This window comes from Wolffia australiana, chromosome 8 (genome assembly GCF_029677425.1).
Source record: "Wolffia australiana isolate 7733 chromosome 8, ASM2967742v1".
NCBI lineage: Eukaryota > Viridiplantae > Streptophyta > Magnoliopsida > Alismatales > Araceae > Wolffia > Wolffia australiana.
The window spans coordinates 5,875,115-5,881,114 of NC_135842.1; the positions used below are offsets into that span (position 1 = coordinate 5,875,115).

General features: G+C 38.7%; 1 pseudogene; it reads left to right on the forward strand.

Moving 5' to 3' along the window:
- The first annotated feature begins 3,173 nt into the window (after nucleotides 1-3,173).
- Nucleotides 3,174-3,270, forward strand: LOC144707300 (small nucleolar RNA R71; annotated as a pseudogene).
- Nucleotides 3,271-6,000: the final 2,730 nt, after the last annotated feature.

Genomic DNA, 6,000 nt, shown 5'->3' on the forward strand with positions numbered 1-6,000 from the left:
CCTTCATCATTGGTTGATGATGTCGATGGATGACAGACAAATGATGACCGCCTATCTCTATTTGAGGAAAATTGAGATATGAGCTCCTCAAAGAGTGGCATGTGGCAGCTACCTTTCATCAGCCCTGTTGCCAAGTGGCAGGATGTGCACCATTTTTTTACACTAATGAATTTGAGGGGAAAATCAATCCTACATCATCCACATTTTGCTAAAAGTTAATATTCAGGGAAAAAATATACTATTAAAATTTTAAAAATTGGGGCTCCAAGCCACCTTTTTTTAATAATTAACATATTCCAGCCAGAACTCTTTAATTAAATTGTAGATATTATGTTAAATTAATAAAAAAATTCCTGTGACTTGCCCTTCTTACAGATTGACACTATCCCCCACTAATAAAGCCGAAACTTAGTATTCCTTGGTACAAATTTGTAATAAAATTTTACATATGACTTGGCCTTCTCACAAAGGGAAAATTCCAATGAATTTGCATTTTTACAGAGGGAAAAGTAGACCTCACTAATTTAACCCAAATAATAATTATCTTGTTAAACTTATTTTATCAAAAAAAATTGCCAAAGATATGTACTTGAGAGTAAGTTGGGTGAACCATGGCCCCAATAATGTCAAATCAGATGCCACAAAAATTATGTGAGGTAGCCAAAAATAATTATTACTTTGTTAAAGTTGATTCTCAAAAAAATTGCTATAAAATGGACCAACCATGGACCAATATAGATAACTCGAGCGACCCTTAATAATATAACCAAAAATTAAATTCCTATTCAGTACGTTCATGTTATGTGACCTTCTTACTGCGCGACACATGTTAAATCCATTATTAATAAAATTTCAATAATGTGGCCTTGTTTCAGAAGATCAGGTGGCGCTCAATGATTTAGCCCACATAGTACTATTATTTTGTTAAACCTGAGTATAAAAAATACGCCGTAAATGTTGGGTTTGGTGCCTTGGTTCGTCCACGGAAAACACGTTTGATGGATGCGGAAGTGCGTTGATCGATTCACAATCGATCTTTCAAACGAAACATTGAGTGTACCTTGTGGGGAACTTGTTCCACCCTTGACTTTGCCGCCCCGAGATTGTTCTAAAGCCGTTCACGCGTCTTGCCTCTAGAAGTATCCACGCGATCACTCGATGCTTGGATCTCCACCTCTTCCTCTTCAACTCTTCTTGGAGACAGTCTCCTTGGTTGATGTAGAGAATGAAGAAAGGGGGGGCTCTCAGATCAGGCTTGCATAGGTGCTTAAAATGAGACCCCTTTTCCTCTTTATATTTCACTTAAGTTTTTTCTGAAAAACCCTACAAAGTAAAATATATCTACCAATGCCCTTATGACCTTGTGTGTGTGACCCTCTAGGCCCATATACCATTCTAGTTAATAACTTTAGCGGCCCAATAACATTTATTGACCAACCTTATTAAATTTTTTTGATAGGCAAAATCACGGTGTCGGGTACGTCCAACCCTAAAGTTGTGCCCATAGACCGCTCCATCTGTGCCCTAGACGCCACCTAGGGGGTGTTTATTTATAAAATGTAGTGTTTCTCATCGCTTTTAGACGTGGAGCGAACGTACATGTTCCAATTACACACAAACCCTACTCACCCACGCCCATGTTGCAGGAAAGAAAAAGACATAGGTGTTACCTTGTGGAGGTTGGGAGATGGTCACCCCTGCCATCAATAGTTAGGGGAGCCTTTGTAGCGATACGAAGTGTGGAGTGCATAGTCCACCATGCTATTCTCAGATGTCGTCGTGGAGGTGCGCGACTTGATAAACTATCAGGCAAGAGGGTGAGCTCTCCCGCCTCCAACGCTCCATGCTCTCCGCCACTCCCGTGGGCCTTCCTTCGATAGTGTTCGATGCGTACGAATGACTGACAAGCTGAGGCGTTCAACGCTATATCATCCACCAGCTATCAGAGGGAGTGTCTGCCAAGAACGGAAAAGGGAGGAAGGAGTTTGTTTGTGTACCACAGGGTTGGCAAGGGCATCTGCCGTCTGATTTCCCTCACGCAACTGGTGACAGACACTAGTTGTGTAGGGGCGACACTGCATGATGTCCTGCCAAATGCGTTGCGCTCGCCACTTGGAGCATTTGCGTGAACGAAGCATGTCAACTAATACTTGTGAGTCCAATTTTATGACGATGTAGTGAAGGTTTCATTCCTCGCATAGGAGTAAACCATCATGTATCGCCATTGCCTCGGCTAAAATATTAGTTTATAAGCCGTAAAAAGAGGAGAAAGCAAAGAGAATACTCCTTGCATGATCCCGTAGGCTACCACTTCCCCTGTTGGCCCCGCTTCCCTTTGGCCGCACCATCCACATTTAGCTTGAGAATGCCGGTTGGCAGTGGGTGCCAATGATAAATTTGTAGCCGAATGTGGACGTGGGCAAGGGTCACCGGAATACTCCAAGATCGAAGGAGGTCGCAGGTTGGGGCTGAGCTGTGGGCGTGAGGTGGTAGGAGGTGCGGTGTATGCCATATCCACTACTTGACTCATCGCATGATATCCAAGGCATGCTTGGGAGTTCCTACAAAACAAGAAGAATATCGTCCTTTCCAAATCTCCTATAGTAAGTAAGCTATGGTGACGTGTAGGAGGGGTCTTCGTTTGGAGCGTGTTGGCGAGAGATACATTTTGCCAAAATACTCCAAAGATGCCGGAGTAGAGGAGGGACCAAGGCCGCAAGCATCCTCACCGCACAACCCGAGCCGACGCTGAGGTTTATTTTCTTTACTTATCATGAACTTATGTTGCTTTCGTCCTTCGTCGTTGTTTTATGGAGCTACACACGTGTATTCGGGGGTTCCACGTTTGTTTCACCATGCATTCTAAGGACTGATGCCAGCCTTGGGGTGGCGCCGTAAGTTTAAACGCTGCCCCAAGAGGCCGGATAAGGGCATCCCCTTCCCCACCCTATAAGAGGGGAGAGGTGCCCTACGATTGTTTAGGGAATTTTGAAGAAGAAGTATGATTTCTTGAAGGTTCCCCTGCCCCCTTTCTTCTGATCTCCTCGTTCCACCGCTACGCTCCCCATCTTCCTCCCTTCCCCCCGAACATTCCTCCACTAGATATATCCACTAGATGCCTTTCCTGATCATTCAATCCACCATAAAAAATTTCAACCAATTCATGAGATGGTATGCCATGATGTGGGCACTTCCTAGTGAGTGACATGAATCTCTCCCATGCTTCTCCTAGAGTGTCAGTTCCTTGACAAAAATCTCTTATATGTTTCTTAATTGAAGATGTCTTTCCATAAGAAAAGAATCTCTTTAAAAAGCAAGCTTGCATTTAACACCAAGATTGAAATTCTTGACCTACCCCTTTAAACCAATCTTTTGCCCTATCTTTCAAAGCAAACTGAAATAACCTTAGTTTGAGAATTTCCTGAGGAACACCTGCATAACTATAAGCAGAACAAATCTGGTTATACTCTTCCAAAAACTCATAAGGCTCCTCATTAAATCTTCCATAAAATGTAGGCAATTGATTAATCATATTCGGGTCAATTCTAAAATTAACATTTTCTGGTAAAGGAGCAGATATTTTAGTGTAGGTTTCACTCTCTATAGGGTCAGAAAATTCTCTCAACCTCATTCTTCTAACACCCTGTTCAACCCCAAAATTTTGATTATTCTCCATTAAGTCACAAAATGCTGATTTTCACCTTGGAGCTTTCAAAAATACAATCAAAACTAGGAGTTCTACTAACTGTTTCAAGATTCACGAGATGAGGTTTTAAAGATCTCCTACAGACATGCAATGTTAAAAACATCAATATAAAAAATAATCAGTTTTGATGAACAAGAAAAATTAATTATGCAATGATGATTTTTTTTTCAATTTCACTATTTCATCAAAATTCACAAAATAATTGCAAAATTCAGCTCAATCCAAGACTTAATATAAAAAATAAAGAGTAATGAATCCACACAGAATAATTTAAAAATTCAAACCGTGCGTCCCCGGCAGCGGCGCCAATTGATAAGCCGAAAAATCACGTAAAATTACGTGGTCGTTGCGCTTTTTAGACTTATGCAATAAATTTATAATTCCCTTAATTACTAAATAAGAATATAGAGCAAGCAAGGGGTCGATCCGCAAGGAGGCAACAATTCAGAATTTTCAAACAATTTTTATGAATCAAGTCAAGTAATTTTGAATTTTGCAATATTTAATTCAATTAATATTAAATAATATTCTTAAAATAATCAAAATTAAGTAAAACTTAATTTTGATTTCGGTCAGATAATTCCAGATAAGAATATTATTATTATTTTAAGCTCATAAAACTATAAATTATTAATTTCCCAATTTAATAAAATTTATAATAATTTTCAGAATTAAAATTGGGAAATTAATAATCAAGAAAGTGATTTTTGAATTGGAGTTCAAAATGGATGAATTTTCGGTTCAAATTTTATTTTTGGGTTTTTTATATATTAAATTAAATTCCTAAACAATAAAAACCGAAATCTAGAGAGAGAAACAAATCAAATTAACCTAGAGAGAGAAAGTAAAGAAATTGGGGAAAGCCCCAATTTCGACCCTAAATTAAAAATGTAATGAAGCAGAAATGTCCTAAAATGATTAAGAATTAATTATCAAAAGTCAGATCTCGAATCCAAATCAAAAAGAAGTGCTGATGCATTCAAAACATGAATCTAGGGCATGTACATTTCGCCCATGCCAAGGCATTTTCGAATCGTTCTAGAAGATGATCAAATACAATTCAGAAACTTACAAATTTGATAAAGAGATCCAAATCTGACGACTTCCAGAATGCCTCCTGTGTCCTTCCTGGCCAATTGCTTGGGGAGAGCCTCCAAAAGTGAATTTCGCCTTTTTTTCTGACCTCTATTTAAAGATCCAACCATCCAGATTGTAGAGGAGGAAAAGACGAACCTGCCCTCAAAATTTCAGCCCAATCGGAGTTGTAGATCTCAAGATATCGCAGTTTTAGTGAGATCAAATGTGGGCCGTTGGATCTCTTTTATTTTCTCTAAAAAATCGGAATTTCCTATTGGCTGGGCTTGATTTTCTCGCTTTCCGTGTTTCGGGACACGTGCACCCTCGTTGTCCGCGTCGGCCGCACTTTTTTGCTGCTTTTTAAGAAAATAGAAAAGGACAAAATAGTGCTTTTTTCGCTTGGTTAGAAGAGAGAGAGAGAGAAAAAGAAAAAAAATCATTGTTTTAAATAAACGCCAATGATCGGCGTCGATTTCTGCTTTTCTCTCTCTCTCTTTAATCACTCTATTTGACTTTTCCTATCTCTCTCCTCTCTTCTCTCCTTTCTTATTTAATTAATATATCCCTTCATTCGCCCGAATTTCGGGCGAATGACGTGGATATTCATTTTAAATGCATTTAAAATGCAAAATAAATAATCAATATATTATTTAATTAAATAAAAATCATTTCTTGCCTAAATAATGGTCAAAAAAATTCAGAAAAATTCATAAAAATATGGGAAAAATTCAGAAAAATCAGGAGATGATTTACTGACCTTAAACCAAGCAAATAAAATCATGTAAAAATATTTCTTCACTGAAACAATGTCAAATTCCATGTAAAAAATGATAAAAATATGAAATAATAGAAAAACGACATGTTAACTGATTTCAATGTATTTTATCATGATAACATGCAAATATGACCATTAAAACACATAAATAGAATGTATAATTCAGTAATTAAGTATATTAATTTGCATAAGTATATTTATAAAATGGACTCGCCTTGCACCAGGACCACAAGGGCCACGTCCCCAGGTCAGCCTGCACAACTCCCCCTTATTTTGGTATTAACTTATCTACTTTCCCATACCGACTACGTGTGAGCCCAGGCTACCAAACGTACCCTACACCCGTCTCATCCCCCTTGTTTTCAAAACGGGTCGAGTAGTCGTTAGTGACCTTTTGGGATGGAAACACTCCAGGAGAGAGAGCTAGCCGCCCGTGACTAAC